This window comes from Telopea speciosissima, chromosome 11 (assembly GCF_018873765.1).
Source record: "Telopea speciosissima isolate NSW1024214 ecotype Mountain lineage chromosome 11, Tspe_v1, whole genome shotgun sequence".
Lineage (NCBI taxonomy): Eukaryota > Viridiplantae > Streptophyta > Magnoliopsida > Proteales > Proteaceae > Telopea > Telopea speciosissima.
This window is the reverse complement of record NC_057926.1, coordinates 2427733-2447256: the sequence shown is the minus strand read 5'-3', so window position 1 is coordinate 2447256 and position 19524 is coordinate 2427733. Positions and strand designations below refer to the sequence as shown.

Sequence of the window (19524 nt, the reverse complement as noted above, 5' to 3'; positions counted from 1 at the left end):
AGGATGAGAGGGTCCTTGTACTAATCTAAGTACAGTCTAGATTAATACAACAATGCTTTATCAAATCAAAAGCATAAACAAGTAAATACAATAGAAGTTTGGTATAAATACCTATCAAAGAGTAGTGACACTTTTACCCTTTGAGTGATGGTGCTCAATGATATGAATGAGAGTGATGCACCTTGAGTCTCCTAGATGACTCTCCTTAATGGCATGAGTTGGAGAGAGTGGAGAGTTAAGAGCTTGGTAATATCTCTTTGAAGAGCTTGAATTGAATAAATTAGCTCAATGACAAATTCTCACTTTTGTACTTTCTCAAATGTACTATGCACTTTTTCTATCAAAAGATTTCTTTTGTTCCTTGTTTGGATGTGTTTTATAAAGCCAAAAGTTGGAGTTTGTTTGTTCTCCAACGGATATAAAACTGTCATATTTTTAGACTATCGGTCGACCTATAAAAGTTGTCGGTCGACCATCAAAAAACTAGCCGTTGAAAACTAGCCGTTAAGCCCAAGTTTGGGGCTGTAGGTCGATTGTCGGTCGACCTATGGATCGACCTACAAGTGTCGGTCGACCGATAGATCTGTCGGTTGCAACCGACAGGCTACTGGAAACAGGTCTGTATTTTTTATATTCTGTAGGTCGACCGACAGAGTCTGTAGGTCGACCGACAGACAGTTATCCTATTTTTTGATTGTCTGTCAAGGGGATTTTTGGTCCAGCTTGCTTGGGGACTTCATAGGTTTTTGTCTAACACTTTAATGGCCATGTTTCTTGAGTCTAGGGCATGGGAATGAGTTCCTCCTAGGGTCTCTTACATGTGAATGCAATGTGTGTGTAATGTGATATGCACATGTAATGAAATGTGATCTAATGCACTTGAATCTTCTTGGAGAGTCTTTGTCTTATTAATTCTTGGCTTCCTTTAGAAGATGCTCCTCAATCTTCAAATTTCTTCTTTTCCTTAACTCTTCTGTTGTGAGCTCCGTTGATCAAGTCTTTCCTAGATGCTTGATGCTTCCAACGTCTGACTATGAAGCTTGCTTAAAGATTGGAATATTAGTATTAATCTTAATGTTTGTTATCATCAAAATTAGTTTATGGAGGAATGTGTTTTCCAACAATATTGGCTTCGAGGGAAATTTTGTGGAGGAGTTGGTTGGGAAACAGTGTTGGAAGAGCTTGGTCGAGTAACAGATTGGGAGGTTCTGGTAGTGGGGACTTGTTGAGTAGAACTGGTTGCAACAATTTGGTTGAAAGGAACATTTGCAGTGACTTGTTTGGAAGGGGAGGCTTTTATCAACTGGTTGGAAGATGCAGGCTTTGCATAGGAGTCTTTGGATTTGACGATGGGTTTGGGGGGCTCCTTTGGAGCCATTATGAGAGAAATGGTTTTTGGACCCTGCAGAAATTCACAAGTGAGGAAATTAGGGATGGAATTCATTTCTCCTTTGATATAAGTTATGTCAAAATCAAAACTTGATAAAAGTGTCTGCCATCGAGAAAAAATTTGTTTGGAAGCAATATTTTGGACATCATTTTTTAAAACTTGTTTTGCCGCACTGCAATCAACTAGAACAAGAAATTTTTTGTTTAATAAATCACCTTGAAATTTTTGGATGCATAAAACAACGGATAAAACTTCTTTTTTAATGGTACTGTAATTTTTTTAAGCTTGGTTCCAAATGGCAGAAGTATATTGGACAAGCAGTTCTTTGTCGGCCTGAACTTGTTTGAGTATTCCCCCATAACCTAATTCAGAGGCATCAGTTTCGACCATTTTGAATAAGGTGGGGTCAGCAAGATGGAGACAAGGAATCCCTTTGACAAGTTTTTTGATTTTTTGAATGGCTATAGTTTGGTCAGTAGTCCAGGGGGTGGTTTCTTTTGAAGTCTGGAATAAAGGTTTTTACAGATATGGCTGATTTGGGGAATAAAATCCCGGACATAATTGAGGCTGCCCAAAAATCGTTGAAGTTGTGTTTTGTCAAGGATTTGATCAGGGAACTCATCTGCAAAGGTGATGGATCTTTTAATTGGGATAATTCGACCTTGATGGATATAATGTCCTAGGAACCTAATTTTTGTTTGGAATAATTCCATTTTCTTTTGGGAGAGAACTAAGCCACTAAGTTTCATGGTCTGAAAGAAACTTTTTAAATGTTTGAAATGTTGTTCGATGGACATAGAAAATATGAGAACATCATCAATGTAAACAATTATGAAATTGCCAAAGGGGTTTAGGATATCATTCATAATGTTCTGGAATTCACTAGGGGCATTTTTTAGGCCGAATGGCATTACATTCCATTCATAATGGCCAAAAGGGGTGGTGAATGCTGTTTTATATCGATCATCCTTGTGGATTTGGACTTGCCAGAATCCAGATTTCATATCAAATTTGGAAAATATAGTAGCTTGGTAGAGTTTTTAGAGCAAGTCTTTTTTATTTGGAATAGGATGTCGTATCCATTGTAAGGCATCATTTAAAGGTTTATAGTTGATGACCAAACGAGGTGTGCCTCTTTCAAGTTCAGCATTTTTATTGACATAAAAAGCTACACAACTCCGTGGGGATTTACTTTTGCTAATTAATTTTTTGTCAAGAATGTCTTGAATTTCTTTTTTACAAGTCTCTTGGAATTCTTGATTCATTTGAATAGGTCTTGCTTTGGTAGGAATATTTTTCTCTAGGAATCCAGGTTCATATGGTAATCGGACAACATGCTTTTGGCGGAACCAAAAAGCATCAGGAAAATCGGAGCAAAGATCTTTTTCAAATCGTTCTTTGATATTGGATGTTTGTTTTTGTATAGATTTGTCTTTGAGTTTCTCTTCAACATATTTATATGTGACTTCTTGTTTTAGATAATTGAGATGTTTTTGTTTACTGTTAATTAGGTTAACAGTAGGTTGTGTAGAAAAGGCAACAGCTTTGAGAAGATCAATCTATTTTGTCTGGGCTGGTTCTAAGAAGGTAAAATCGATTTGTTTTCCTAAGATTTGGGTGGAAATTCCTTGGTTTGAAACTGTGAAGGGGGGATAAGTTCAAGGAAAGGTTGTCCTAAGATGACTTCTGTATTTAGGTCTTTAATTAGGATGAAGACTTGTTTGAGGCATGTTCCTTGATTACAGATGTGAACATCAGAAAGTTTGTAGTTGACATTAATTCTTGAGCCATTTGCTCCTGTTAGTTTTTGTGTTGTTTTTTCAAAATATTGAGTGGGAACTAGGCCTTCTTGAATACAGTTTAATTGGGCTCCTGAGTCAATTAGAGCAACTGTACTTATTTTATGGGAAGATGATATGACAAGGGTTATATTGACATACCATTGTTGACAAGGAACACTGTTGACAAGAGCAACGAAATCGTTCTCTATGTTTGTTGATGGTTCATCTTCTCTTATTGCAGTAGTTTGTTGGATTTTTTTTAGTTGAGCAATATCTGACTTAATGTTTTTTATTTCAGCTTTTAAATCATTAGTAGTGGCTTCAAGACTGGTTAGACGTATTTGATCGGAAGATGGGGAAGGGATAGGAGTTTTCCCAAATCTTTTCTAAATTTGTTTTATGTCATAAGAGTTAGTTTGAGAGTGGGAATTAGTGGTTGATAATTGTTGTACTAAATCTTGGGCATGTTGGAGGTATAATTTTTTTGTATTTCGATCTTTGATTTGGTCAACAAAGTTAAGAAATTTATCAGTTTTTTCAAAATATTTCATTCCTAGAGTTACGTGAATCATGTTAATGGATTTGGAATCTTCAGTCTCATCGCATTCTTTACAAAAAACACCTTGGTTGCAGGTGCAGGGAGTGACTTGTTCCTCAATGCTGGATTCTATTTGATTGATTTCGTTGGTTTTAGACTTAGTGTCTGAGTCAGAATCGGTGTTTGTTAAGTTTGCTAAAAGTTGGGTTTTAGTGTCATCGGGCATTATTAGGGAGTTGATCTTTTTGGCAAGTCTGCAGTATTTGGCAATGTGCCCTGGTTTGCCACAGTTATAACATCTAGTTTTTTAGATGGTTCTAGGTTTTGTATTTCTAAATTTTTTAGGTGATTTTGTCCATGTTTTCCCTTTGTTATATAATTCTGTTTGTGGTGTCTGTTTTTCGTTATAGAATTTGGTTTTTCTAGATTTTCTAATATGACGATGAGTCTTATGTTTTTTATGAGTATCTTTTGATTCAAACCCAAATTGTTCACAAAATCCTCCTAATTCTTTCTTGTAGGATTTAGATTCTTTTCTGATTTGCTTTCTAAGTTTGATGTCAGTACACAAGGCTAATCCTTCCTTGTGAACTAAACTTATAAGGTCACCATAAGTGAGGTTTTGATAAGGGATTTTTTCATTATTTTTGTCTCTTAATTTTTGTTTTAATTTCTCAAAAAATAGGCTAGGGAGGCCTGTAATGAATTTTTCTTTCCAACAAGGAAGATTTGCATCTTCTCTGGTTAGGATTTTGGTCATAAAGGTATCTTTGTACCATTTGAAATCATGTAATTTTTTACATTTAAGATTGGATAATTGTTCAGAGGACCTATCTTTGAGTCTAGTGGGATCTCCTAAGAAATATTTACTGATACTAAAAATAAGAGTATTAACAGCATCTCCGATTGCTTGGTTGTTGACTATTATAGGGAGTCCTGTTTCAGTAATTTGTATTGCATTCAAGATTGAGTCCTTTTCTTCTAAGGTAAGGACGTTATCCCACCATCCTTTGAGTTGACCAGTAAAATCGGAGATACTTATCTCTACAATTGTTTGGTCAGGTATATCTTGATACGATGGGCATTGCTGACCATCGTCATTTCTTGGAGTTTATTGGCTAAGTTATAATCTGACATTCCATATATGTTCCATTCATAGATGATCCCACTTTGGTAGTTTGCTTGGGAGAAATCTTTTCTATTTTCAATTTGGAGATCAGGATAAGTCGGTCTAGGATAATAGTTGGGTGACATATAGGAACTTGTTATTGCATTGACATGGTCTTCTAAGGAGTCTTCTTCGTCAGTAGATGTTTCTAAGAGGGCAAGATTTTGGATGGTAGCGACTGTACTAGAACTACCTTGTGTTTCTTTTTGAGGAGTGTCCGGAATGACTAAGGATTGTAAACGAACAGAAACTTGATCTAGGAATTCCTTTCGTTCATTTGTTTTAAGATTATGTATACTTTTATTTGATATGGTGAAAGGTTTGAACAGTACAGCATTTGAAGAGGTTTTGTCCGATGTCTTAGATGCTTGAGATTCAACATTGGAGTCATTTTGAACAAGATTCTCAATTCGAGTTAACTATTTTCCTATAGTTTGTAAATATCTATTTGTATAATTGACTTGTTCTATAACCTTTTTTGATCCACCAGTTACACCTTCAATGGATCTGAAAGGTGTTACAATTATATCAGTATCATTTACTTTTAGTTTTATATTTGAGGACGGAGGGTGGATTGTTTCAATGGTCTTATCCTCTGTCGTTGTCCAAGTATGGAAGGCTTTTTTGTTAACACTAATATTTGTAAACGGATAATCAATATTTCTATTACTTGTGTAAATGTATAAATAGGTAAAGAACACTATATTGGTTTTTATAGTTTCCATTTTTTCATACCAAAGGGCTCTAATTTGTTTCTGTTGTTCTTCTGAGAAATAACTAAAAAACCAACTTCTTTTTTCTTTGTTTTTGGGGAGAAGGAAATCTTGTTTAAGTTTTGGTTTGTCTATTTGGAAGTCTTCTAGGGAAATGACACCAATGTTTGCTTCATGTTGCATTTCAGTTTGCGTTGGGGAAGAAGGCCGGGATTTTTCTTCATAAAATCCCTGGGTAATATTACTATGTGTTTGTAGGCCTAGTAATTTGAAAGTTCTCAATTGTTCATGTAACCTTTGGTTCTCTAGGTGTAGACTTGCAAGGGTAGATGTATTAGAAGTTGACACATGGCTAGGTACTTGGCTAAGGTTTTCAAATTCTTCAGAATTAGGTTTAGTTTTTCCCTTGTTCCATAGGAATGTGATCGTAACCGTTCCATCATGGCTTTGTTCAATAGACTCAACTTCATTGTTGGGTTCAATTGGTGGTTCAGGACATGGACATTGGAGACACCATTTGGTTGGGAACTTGACATCCTTCCAACTTATAGTTTTTGGCGGGATGGTTTTAGAATGTATAAAATCTGTTTCTATAAACGTAGTTTGACCTTTGGTAGTTCTCTTGAGGGCTCGGGATCTTATAGTTTTCATGGCTTTATATTGGATCCGGTGAACTATGACAATAGGGATGGATCCCTTCTTCATTTTGTAACCACTGGTGTTGATATTAACTTTGAGGGCATCTAATAAGTTGGCATCACTAAGAGGGAGATTGATATTAGGGTAACAATTGAAGTAGACTGGTCCTTTACAAAGACTGGTTTCGATCATCCCTAAAAGGGAGTCGTCAAAGTCTATGAATCTTTGGTCTCTTAGTGCGAGAAGGAGGGAGATATTCAGTCCTTCTCTGTGGAGAGGTTTAATAGCATCTTGAATGAGGCCTATATGAATATAATTGAAATCTTTTTTGAGTTTGTTAAGGTTCACTAGATCTAGGAGTTGGATCTCTTCCATGTCTGGAGAATAGTTAATGGTTTGTTCAACGGTCTTGATAGTTTCACAGAAACTATACCAATCTTGTCTATAAACTTCTTTGGTTGGGACTTTGGGCATAGTCCAATTTTGAAGGGACTGGTCAAGATCACCTGTGAAAACTTCATTACTAATGATATTATTGTGCAAGCTGGGTTCGCCTGCAAGTCTTGAAGACATGGTTCTACTTAGTCTATTAATGGTTTTCGGTACTATCCCCCCATACAGAAACACACTTTCATCCACCAAAGGGTGAAGGGTGGTTCAGTGCTAACAACCAATAAACGGGACTTACCTCTCACCCTACATGGCTCCAAAAAGCAAAGACCCCCCGACGCAACTCCCAAAGGACGGGAAAAGAGGACAGGAGAAGAAGAACAGTATATATATATATATATATATATATATATATTCAAACCCAACAAATCACCCAGAACCCACTCACCTAATACGGACGCCTCCGTGTGTAATTGTCATGAATCTCACCTGGGTTCCCTGCAATTTATCGAGTTGGGTAGCCTAGGAATAAAAAAATAATCATTAAAACATGCATACAAGGGTCCCATACTAGGCCCTCAAGGTTAAAATCAAGTTTCAACCAAGGCAGCACGAGCGGACTCACGGGTGATCTCAGCAAAGGTAAATCCACCCCTAACTCCGTTCAGTCCAAAAGGTAAAAATAAAGCGAGCGGACCCACGGGCGGAACATCATACTTGGATCCGATCGTGCATCCGTTCGATACTTGGAACACAAATAAAAGGGAGCGGATCCACGGGCGGATGTGCTTCTTGGGTCCGCCCCTGCATCCGTTCAATCCCAGAGACAGATCGAAGAGCAATCAGCCTTGGGCGGAGACAAATAGAGTGAATTTGTACCTTCATCTGCTCAGACCAACACACAGGGTTTATATTGGGTGGACTGACGAGTGGTACCACGATAAATGGATCTGGTCGTTTGTCCACCGACAGTCTCTTTCGAGATTTCAGGGGCTTTTGCTCCAGCTTGAAGCTTGGAGCTCCCTTAACATCTCAAGGACAGGGAAGGGTTGTCTAAGCCTTTCTAAGGTCATTAGATTCTAGGCTCATTGCATGGGTTCCAAGATCCAATAAGGTTTGGGTCTCACATTGGTCCATGGGTTGGGTTTCAAGGTTCAAACCAAGGATTCATCGACCATGGCTGCAATTGCAGCACTTAGAGGCCAACCGTAGCCCCATTAGAGCTCCCAACTAGGGTCGAGCTTCACCTTGAGTCCCAATTGGAACCCTGGGTTAGCCCTAGCTCAAGAAACCACCAAAATAAAGGGAAATGAGGGAGTGCTAGGTTTGGGGGAGCTTACCTTGGTGAGCTTCCTTCTTCCAGCCACTCTCTCCATCTCTTCTCCTCCTCTTTCTCTTCTCCCTTGGGTCTGGCCAGCTGGGGAGGAGGTGCGGGGTAGTCGGCCACCTTTCCATAGCTTCCATCTTGTTGCCCTCCCCTCCTATTCCTCTTCTACTTCTCCTTCTTCTTCCTTCCTCCTCCTCCTTCTCTTTTCTCTTGTCTCTTCTCCTCCACAGTTTATGGGGGAGGGGGAGAGATAAGTGAATGAGAGGGGTTTAGGGTATCCTTTAAGGGGTTAGATGGGCCTTAGGGTGTGTTTGGTTTAGGTACCCCCAATTCACTTAGTGGCCCTTAGGTCTTAAATGGGTTTGGGTTAGGTCTTAGGGCTTGTTTGGCCTTAGCCATGACCATTAGGTCCATTTAGTTGACTAGGCTCTATTTGGGGTTGGGTCCAAATCCATAGGACTCAATTGTCTACTATGGTCCATTTGGTTTAGGCTTGGGTATATAAAACCCATTGATTCAGTTAAGTTAGGCCTTGTGGGCCCACTTTCATGGTCCACTCAACCAATCAATGGTGAGGGCAGGGGTCCATATGGTCCAATGGTTGGATTAGGATGTCCGAGACACGGGTATGTGGGCCCCATAGGAAAATAAACCAAAAAGGCAAATGACAGCACGAGCGGATTCAGTACGAGTGAGTCCGTTCGTGACTCCGATGCTGCTATCAAGGCCCAAACTTCAAGGAAAGTTATGGGGTTTTGGCCCACACTTCCAGGTCTTCGAGGGGGTTCTTTTAGTAATACTCCCAACTCAAGGTCATTAGGGTTGACCATGGCCACCATGGCATGGCCCCTAATGTGAAGGTCTAAACTGCCCCGGGTGTAGGGGTAAATCTGGGGTGCGGGTGTAACAAGATCACTTCGATGGGGCAATTCCTTGCTCGATTTCTTCCCCTACTGTCTTGGTATGCTTAGCACCATGTGTAGTAGTGTATCCAATCTCCACTGTAGAAGTATGCCCAGCAGCACTAGAACTCTCCACATTAGTGATACCCGAGGAAGCACATGGTATTGGAATTATCAACTCTCCCTTTGATGGGGGAGGAACGAAAGAACCATCCTTTAGCATGGAGAACATCTTCTCTACCTCCCTCATGCCGTTGAAATTAAAATTGGGCTCCTTTTCTTTCACCTGCTTTCAGATGGAGTGTGCAACCTGCAGAAAGACCTTGGAGGAAGTCTTCATGTGCTCCCTTATATTTTCATCCAAGCTAATATAGGCTTTCACCGACTTAGCCCCAACTTCCATAGTCGAATTCTCGGACTCTTCCAACCTGGACTTTAAGTCAGCAATGTTCATCGTCTGGCTCTCCACCAGCTAGATCTTCTTGTTAAGTTCATCCTCAACCACTTCATTCCTCAGAGCAAAGGCATCATCACGTTCCTTGGCTACTATGCGGCCTTTATCTACTGTCGTATAGGCCCTTTCCGCAATCACCTTCTCTTTGGTCAGCGACTTAACTTTGTCGCAAAGAGTATGGATCTATTGATTCCTGTCATTACAGGTTCGCTTCAGATCCTTGTAATCCTTGTCAAACTGGCTATACACAGAGATATTCCTCCTCTTCCAATGTGCTAACCCTGAGGTGAAAGTCAAAGCTTGGGAAGAGAAGGAGTTACTAAAATAAAGATAAATCAAGAACACTGAAATCACCAAGAAAAGAGAGTATTACCTCATAAGCGCGAGTATGGGCGGTGTTCTCCAACACTTCATCATCCATGTCAGAGAGGGCATCCCGATCAACCGGTGGGATGCAAAACAGCGCCATCTGCTCAGCAACCTTGGCGTCATCAATCACCTTTTGGTCGACTTGTACCGACCACTTAGGGACAAATATGTCCGAAGATAAGCACTACTCAGGGCCATGGGAGGGGCGTCATCACGAACATCATGGTCGAAAGATGGGAGTGCCTTCATCTTACTCATTCCCTGGCCTTGACCCTTATCGTCATCGTGGCCTTTAGGAATTGAGGAAGGAGGGCCATTCTTCTTGAGCTCCTTCCTCGGAATAACCTTTTTCTACTCTATTAGAGCTTATTTGCTCTTCCTCTTTTTCTCCAGTGGCAGAGAAGAGGTAACCTTGTCCCTGGTGACTTGGAGATTCTCCTTATCAATGAACTCATCAATGGAGTCCAAATCAAAATCTATTGTGCTAAACAATGGATAAAGTTTAGTACACTACAGTCAAAGAATGATAAACATACCCAAAGAAAAAATGTATTTAAGAAAACCTCACACCTCTCCAAGTCAGACAGGTCTAAAGTATCAACATCAGCCAATTCAACAGGCCTCTTGGAGTTCATTATCAACTTAAGGGTTGTTAAATCCTCATCGTCGCAAACTAAAATCTTATTCCGAACAGAAGTGTTGGGCGAGCACCATTTATTTGGGAATCTGTGTCCTGAGCATGAGGCCCAAAAGAATCTCTATTTCCAAGTATGGATGGAGGAAGGAGGTTTACCTAGGATCGAGATATTTGGGTCACACTGTCGAAGGTAATACCACCCAGGGTCACTACTGAGCAAGTTGAGCAAAAAGCACCTAACAAACAATGCAGGGGAAGGACACTTGCGTAATCAGGAGCATCTAAGGATGAAGCCACCCACGCACCTCCAGGAGTTCGAAAGTAGCTGGCTGGGGAATATACCATAGTATCTGAGGAGACAAGAAATGAACTCGACAACAGGGAGACGGAAACCAACTTTAAAAGCATCAAAGATAAGGCAGATGTCCCTTGGATGCTCGATATTCAACCTATCCTCAAGAGAAGTGGCCCTAAGATCGATGGATTCAGGAATGGAATAGATTTTATGGAGCTCCATGACATCAGACACATTCAACACCGAGGGGATTTCCTCTACGCTCTTCCCTATAGTGGGGTCATGTTGGGGTTAGCGAATGCGATAGACCTTACCACGAGGAAGCACAGAGGGTTTATTTGAATGGTTATGGCTAGAAGTACCAAACTTCCTACATTGAACCGTATTAGACACCCTAGAGGGAACTACAATAGTCTCCCCAGACACCCTAGAAGAGGTTACTACGGCTTACCTAGACTTTTGACCATGGATTAACCGGTCAGATTCTTCAAACAAAGAAGTTGCTTCATCAGCAGTCTTAGAAATTTGAGTTTTCTTAGAACTCAACATCTTTTGGAAAAAGAAAAGAAATCAACTGCAGAAGAAAAGATAAGAGAACTTACTTGAGTAAGAAGAATGTAGTTAGAGGAGAAAACGCAGAACAAAGAGGCCTCAAGGGATGAAATAGAGGTAGAGAATCAAAGATTTTCGAGCTCAAGAACTTGAAAACGATAAAAAAGGGAAGCCCCAGGAAGTTAGAATCCTTTATACCCTTTGGAAAAGAATGGACACTTTTGATCAATCCAACATGTTTAATTGAATGATCAAGATGCAAAAAAGAACGTGTGAAACACGTCTTTAGTGCATAAAGGAGGCTTCCTCGATAAGGAAGCACCGGGAGGACAAGAAATTCAAATTTGAACTTTGTGGTGTTATGCCCGTGCGCGGACATTGACCCAAACTCTGATTGTAGGTCCAAAACCCGATGGATCCTGGGTCTTACCCACTAGTAACTCATGGTGCACCGACCCGGTACTCTTTTTTTTTTGGAGAATCTCCGGTAATATCATACCTATCGATCCGAAGGTAACTACTAGACCTATGTTGCTGTTCCATACACCAGTTGATGAGCAACTTAAAGTACAACCCCTGCTTAACTAAACCAGGATTAAATTCAATTTTAAATGTTTAAACATGGTTTAATGGCCAAAAATTATACAAGGACAATGCCCTAGGCATGGCATAGGCCTCAATGAGACCAAAATGCAGAAACAATAGGGTTTTACCTACTGGTCTATTGGATCAACCAGTGGATCGATCAGTACTGTTGTACTGCTCTGATTACATCCCCGATGTGTGGGGCCCAGTGTTTCGCACCTCGGATCACCTCCCCATACCTAGATTGACTTTTGGGGATGTTACCCTAACAATGTGATCATGTGGGGCCCACTTTGAAGCCAATTGCATTAAAGAATGAGTTTCGAGAATTCATTTTTCACAAAACAGCACTAGGCAAATGGGCTTTAGTGGTTGGGCCTATATAAACCAGCCTTCAGCCTAAAAAATCCCTCCTATTCATTTCGTTGGAGAGGAGGAAGAGAGAAAGAGAAGGAGAAGGAGAAAGAGAAGAGAAGAAGAGGAAGGGGAAGGCTTGGAGCCATCCTTGTGCTTGGACCCTTCAAGGTAAGCTCAAACCCAGCCCTTTCCCCACTGTTTCTTGCCATTACCATGGCTGTAATCCATTAATCTTCTTTGTTTATGGTTGTACAGCCATGTTCTCTCGTATCTACCATATTAGTCATACTATACAACCTTGATCTTACATGCATGTTAGGGATTGTCATCTGAGACACATCAACTACCTTCCACCTAGAAAATACCGGTTGTAACTGAAGTTCTCAGCCTTTAAAAGTTTATTCCTAAGTCATAACAAGCTGTGGTCATATGCTATGGTGTAGAAGCTTGTATTACCTTGAATGCATGCTTTAATGCTAGGTTCTATTTTCTGAAAAATCAGAACTACTATAGCACAGAGATGATCTGCTTACATGTGTGTTTTACTGTTCTTACATACAAGACATGCATGCTTTCCATATCAGCCCAACAGCCCAAATCCTTATGCATGTAGAAATTTTCCTTGGAATCATGTTAAATACCCTTACTGTAACCTGTTGGTACCTCCTGATCATCCATGCATGCTTCTAATCTGTAGATCTAAGCCAAAACAGATTTATCTTTTAAATTTTTGAGCTGCTCATGCACTGGTCAATTGCAGTGGTCGATTGGATCAACCACTGTGAATCAACCAATGCAGGAAATTGAAACATGTATTACCCCTAGCCTGCCTATGGGTTTGTGATGCCCTACATAGGTCCTACATGAAACCCAGCTAAAAATAATGCCATGTAACTCTGTTTAGAGCCAATCTGACATCCCGGGATAGAGCTCGAGTAATCAAACTCATATCTAGCATGGAACAATGACCCAAACCATTGTTAAAACTACCACAGTGTCATCTAAAACCCTTGGTCTGAACCCTTTCCAGTTTTGTGATTGTAAACCTCTCTGGTCCATTGTTACTAGTCCATTGGATGGACCAGTACCAATCGACCACTACTAGAGACCTTGTCCAATTTCAAGCCTGATCAGCCTATGGCCTATGAGACAATGTGAAAGGCCTTTTGTGAAGGAACACTAACCATCCCAACTCTATACCTTCTATTTGGAGTCAGTCTGACATCCCGGGACATGGCTCAGGCAACCAAACCTTGTTTAAATGGAACCAAGGCCAAGAACCTATAATTGTACCACTGAAATAACACCTAGGGACCCCTTTTATGAAGCCATAACCATTACCCTAGAAGTCCTTGCACTTTTAGCAACTGTAACCCTACTGGTCCATTGCTACTGGTCTATTGGATGAACCAGTACCAATCAACCACTGCAGAGAACCTAACCCTATGTTGTCTCAGACATACCCTAAGGTCTGAAACACCCTTTTTAGAGCCATTAGTATAAACCCCAATACAAAATACATCACTACAGCCCTGTTCCTCAACTTGGAGCAATAGGTTAATTGCCACTGGTCCATTAGATGGACCAATCCAATCAACCAGTGTAAACCATGAATGAAGAACATGACCCTAACCCTTGTAGTTACTTAAAACAATACTTGGGCACCCTTTTGGATCAAAAACCACAAACCCCTTTTGATTTTGGGCCACAATAGCCTACTGGTCCATTGCCATTGGTCCATTGGATGGACCAGTACCAATCAACCACTGCTGCTGTCATGGCAGTTCTGTGTCCTGCTTGGTCTAAAAGTTGGACCAAGGTCATCCCTAGTCTCCTAGGGTAATTTGGTAAATATTAATGTGATATTTCTAATTTATTTACTTAGGCTTTGATTGACCGCCTGGTGACGCGTGTCCGAACACTTTTGCGGACCGACAGTATTTACAACCAACGGAGTATAGTCAAGGTGAGTGAATATCGGATCATTCTTGTAGGTGTGACCTTGTGAACATATCGAAGATAACAAAGTTACCTATATTACTATTATCTGTGTTATATTATTATTTAATTACTTTTAGATATTGGAATTACTGATGTAACTATGGATTGTGGTTGTGAACATGTTGATTAAATAATTGATGAATCAAATGCATGCTATGTGAACTGTTAGTTTAGATGCCGTAATAGATGGCTTGAAAATGAAAGGCATGGTAAGCCGTAGTATGGGCTACGGGAGCACCGTGCATTTCATACTAGAAATGAGGTTTGTGGTAGCCCGTAGAATGGGATACGGTTGACACCACTCAACTCATACTTATCATGTAGATCATTGGGCTAGGCGAACATACCCTTATGCTATAGCCCTTCCCAACAGGGGTGAATATGTTAGGTGATCATGGCCTCCTGAATGCCGAGGATAGCAGAAGCCGGGTCAGGTTGTCATGGTTAACTTGGGGGTCTGCCAAGGGAGGAGTCGGTGCTCACTGCCTAGCGCGGGTTCCACCCATAATGATTGAGGTGGCATCCGAAGATCAAAACAAAAGCGACTGAGGTTGTCGCCCGAGTCATTGCAAGTAGCATATACCTAGTGACTTAGTTGTGATGTTAGGTAGACTAGAGTAATACAATTGAACCCATCATGTAGATTGATGTTTGTGATGGTTGTACCTACTTTTATGATCTATTATTCATTTGCTGGGCTTGGTGGAGCTGATCCCTCGTGGATTGTGTTCTTTTAGATGATTTTGCAGGTGGGCATCTCCCTGAGCGGGGGGTCATTACGAAAAATTTGGTGATGGTGATCGTGAATATTCTGGTGTGGACCTCGACGGAGATGATCCCTCTGATGCAGGTGCACAGAGTTACGCTGGAGAAGCTTATCTGTTGGCGGCTATCTTCTCTTTTGTTGTTCATAGAACATTATTTTTGTGGATAGCTGATTGGCACTTTTCTTTTGTATAGCTTACAAGTGCAACTTTTGTATATCTTGTTTTATGATGCTGGGCTATGAAAAGGCCATGTATATAGTTGCTAGGAAGTACTGTAGGTGCAAGCTTCTGTTAAATAATATAATTATGGTAGTACTGTGGGTTGTGAGCTACTATCGAACACTGTGCTTTTGGTAGCTCTTTACGTATATATAACACTTTAGCTTCCGTTGCACTCTGTTTCTAATATTATATTATAAATATGGTGTGCGTCTGTTGAGTGGTGTTTGCTTCTGGATCCTGGAGATTCGGCAGATGTGGTTCGACATCTGGGTTACCCGCCCGATCTGCCTAGGGGGTGGTTCAGGGTGTGACATGTGGTGTCTTTTCAAGTTCCCTTAAAAGGCGTGAAATTCGGAGGATATTTTGGACCCATGTATAAACAACGCAAATGGTGGCATAGTTTTGGAAACTCCCGCTTCATACTCAAGGGTAAAATAGTCAGCTAAAGAAATGCAATTCAGAAATGAAGCAATTTCCACACATGATCAATGATTAACGCTACCGAACATCAATAAGCCTAAATGAAAACTGACCATCACCGAAGGTCTGTAGCGAGCAAAGATCACTGATAACCAAGCATAAAGACCGGAACATTGCTTCTCGGAAGAAGTGAAAAATCCTCCCTATGCCTTATTCAAGACAAAGGGAGTAGGGGGCAAATGATACACCATATTTTACCTACCCAATCCGAGTATGACACGTGGAATGGCTTGGATTCCAAGAACGCAGTCTTCGTCCAAGACTGATCATACCACGTGCGTACCAGTTATACTAGTTTAAACATGTCAGCAAGATCAATTTTAGAGAACCCTGATAGATGGTGACTGCTAACCACTACCCACGTGTAAAAAGATGATTCCAGATCCCTGGAAGAGAGAAGAAGATCCACTCAACGCGAAGATCATATATCGAGAACGACCCAATCTCGGGAGGAGGAGGGAAAAAGCCATCTTGCAGCTCTATTGTAACAAGATTAGGGGGAAAAATTCTATAAATAGGGGCCATTGTGCCCCCATGTAAAGGGGAGACTAAAATTCATTCACAATCAAGTCATTCTATTACTCACTTGATAGAAAGAGAAATAAAGCAATCAAGAAAGTTTCAAGAATATCTTTCGTTCTCTAATACTATTTCCATTCTTAGTTGAAGTGTTGGAGAGGGGGAAACCAAGCCATTTTCTTTGTGCAATAAGTAAAAAAGAAGATTTATTCAGATTTAAGCCCTTGTTGTGTTGTGCCTCATTTTTTGGAGATATATACCATTAATTTACATAGCGGATTTGATGATGGTCGCCTTAATATTGTCATTAGTATTGTCACTAGGGCCCATAAACATGCATTGGATCTCTGTCACAAACCTCTCCATCGCTGGCACTGGCAAGTACATCGGCACCACAATCCCATCCTCTCCGTTGTGGTTCTTGAACGGTATGTGGAAGCTCGCTACCTGCCCCAACGCTGGCCCACCATATACGGCCTTCCCCCACCCAAAATCCACCTCTCTTAACACGGCACGTGTCGCATCCGAAACAAGATAGGTCCTCACCATACTAAATTGGGGCTTCTCCTTCATCACCATCAGATCTGCCACCGATCTTGTGTATTCCTCACCCACATCACTTATCACTTTCTTCACCAATTCCAATGCGTATTCTAATGGATTATTATACAGTTTCACCGCCGCCGCCGATATTACGACCGGATAAACTATCACATTGCCATAGTAACCGACTGGCAATGGCGGTAGGAATTTGGCACGTGTATTGACAATACACATCAAACGCATGTCCTCATCTGGGTCGGGTTGGATAGCGATGGTGCGGCATCGCCAAAGACATGCCGTCAACAATTCAAACTTAGAACACGAATAGAAGTGAGGAGGCACGTGTTTTCACAAAGCGACCACCTCGGCAGGGCAAAAGAAGAAGGATCGATGGGCCATGTCGTCGATGCCCTTAGTATCTGGCACCTCATCGTACTCACGATGCAAGAATGTGACACGTGGTGGATCCCTAGCACTGAGGGGTTCTCTCTTCCATACGGCAGGCACGGAGGGCGCCTGTGAGCCACATGCTATTTCACCCAGGGCAGACAAGAACTGGACCAAACCGGCTGCATCGGACATGGTGTGGTTCAAACGGAAGGCAAGAATGAATCCACCACACATCAAACGGGTCACCTGCATCCAAATTGACCAAGAATTGTGAACCAAGCGCAAGTGGTTTTGTTGTGTCATTACATAAAACTTACAGACAGGGCCACACAGGTCAACACACTCAGAATAATATGATGGGGTGCTATTTTCTGGGTGGGACTCAGGGCTGTTGTGCGTAGGCGTGGACCCTGCGTCCCAAGTAAAAAATATTCTCCCTAATAATATGATATGGTGTTTTATCCAATCGGAAAGATATAGATTCCCCAAGTAAAGCAAAAAAAGAAAAGGTTGATGTTCTTTGTGGAGAGCGTGGCCCCTCATATGTAGGGTCAATGAGAGTAGTTACATTAGCATCATGGGGGCAGGGCGGTCATTTCCACTGTAAAATCCTACATCCTTTTACAAATATTTTTAAAATCTGTTGTGTATAACGAACGGCTACCCAAGAAATATCAATGGAAACGTTCCAATTCAGAGTCTATATTGAAACTGTAGAGATTATTGTGGTAAAACCACTTTCTGGGCTCTTGTTATAATGAATTTTGTTTTTTTCTCCATGTCACTTTTAACCTTCCGGTCTAGCAGGCTTAGATGGTTTCTCAGTGCTGTCCCTGACGTCAATTCTTGTTGGAACAGAATCGATCCCTACCGATGGATGGACGAATTTTCTTGTGAAAACTAACTGAACTACGAGAGGGGATGCTGCGGCCAGCGGGGAATGGGGAGACAAAAAGAGATAGGGCGGAGGAGGGGCGGTCGCCCTAGAGACCAAGCTCTGATTTGAGTATTTTACAATTTTGTTTTTTGGGTTGCGCTGTTTAATGGAAACATGAAGCTGAATCGACAAGGAAGACGAACTATAGAATATTTTACCATGATGAGCTGTCAGTGGGGGTAGCGGACTAAGGGTGGGGGTTGAAAATTTGAAACAAAATGGAGGGTTATTCTGGAAATAAAATTTTTGATGACTTTCTTGTCTAATACTATTGAGATCCGTAATTACCTGAATCAGTAACAGAGGACAACCAACAATACCATCCGATCCAGGGACTTGGTAAAGGAGCTCCTTCAAGCAAGGGAATGGCGGTTGAAGTGCTTCACCGAACTGGTCCAGCCTTACATCGGCGTCGGCCTCGATAAAGAGGATACCTTCGCCGGTGCACTCCACCACCAGCTTCCTTCCAGGCCCTTCCCTGAGCCTACCAGCAAATGGGTAGTAAAACACTAGAGCTTCTGCTATTGCCTTCTTTATGACCTTCACCGGATCTTGTCCTCTCATCGTCAGCTCATTCCGGTAAAACTGTATCGTCGGAAGTTGGACCCGTAGGCCCTCTTGGTCGTCAATGTCTGAGAGATACTTGAATTCATGAGGTGTAGGTTTAGCCGGTGCAATCAGCTCCGGTAGACGCCTTTGAACAGTGAACACGAAGGAGGTTTACGACGTTGAAGATGACCATGTCATGCCGGAAAATTTAATGGATTTTTGTTGCCGAAGATTGGAGAAGGTGGTGGACAGAGATTTGAGATATTTGATTCTGATGATGTGTTATATATGGTGGGGAGTGTGAGAACATGACCTACTTGGATCAGTGAAGACCGGCAGGTTGGTCTACATCGTGTGGTCTGTGTTAGTGGATATAGCTGGTGGTGGACACGAAGTCCAATATGCGTCAGGGTCCTCTATGTCCGTGTGCGTCCCACACACAGCAGGGTGGTCTTTTTGGCTTTATCCTTGTCTGAGTGCCTTGCCTCTGTCTTTCCTGCCTTGTTGTGTGTGGCACACGATAATACGAGGACAGAAGTAAAGGATTCGGATCATTTCTTTCTTTAGTCTCTCTCTCTCTCACCTCCTTCCTTTTGTATTTTGAAACTCTTTCTTTATCTTTGCTTTGAACTTTTCTTTATAATGCTGGGCTGGTCCTTATGTCCTTATTTTCTTTTAGAGAATTTTCCTTTCGTTTTTTGGGGTCCTGGTTCTTAGGATCTAACATGCTAAGTTTCCATACACTAAACAATGCTGCACCTTTTTTAGATTTTCTATTGCATCTTTAGAGAACAAAAGAAAATTGAGACTGTACTTGGACCCCTGCCTATTCTCACTCTTAAAATCTCTTCTCATTCTTAAGATGGGAAACTTAGTTCATTAGGTAACTATATCATCCATCCAACGTTATCTCTCTTCCCTTCTTGTATCATCTCTCTCTCTCTCTCATACTGGCTCTCCTCTCAAGGTAAGTAATTTTGATTATTCTTGTGTTGGAGATTGTATGTTGTAATTTAGTA

At 41.2% G+C, this 19524-nt stretch overlaps 1 pseudogene; it reads right to left on the bottom strand.

The window, feature by feature from the left end:
* Positions 1–5296: 5296 nt before the first annotated feature.
* On the bottom strand, positions 5297–18741 carry LOC122646194 (annotated as a pseudogene).
* Between the last annotated feature and the right edge of the window lie 783 nt (positions 18742–19524).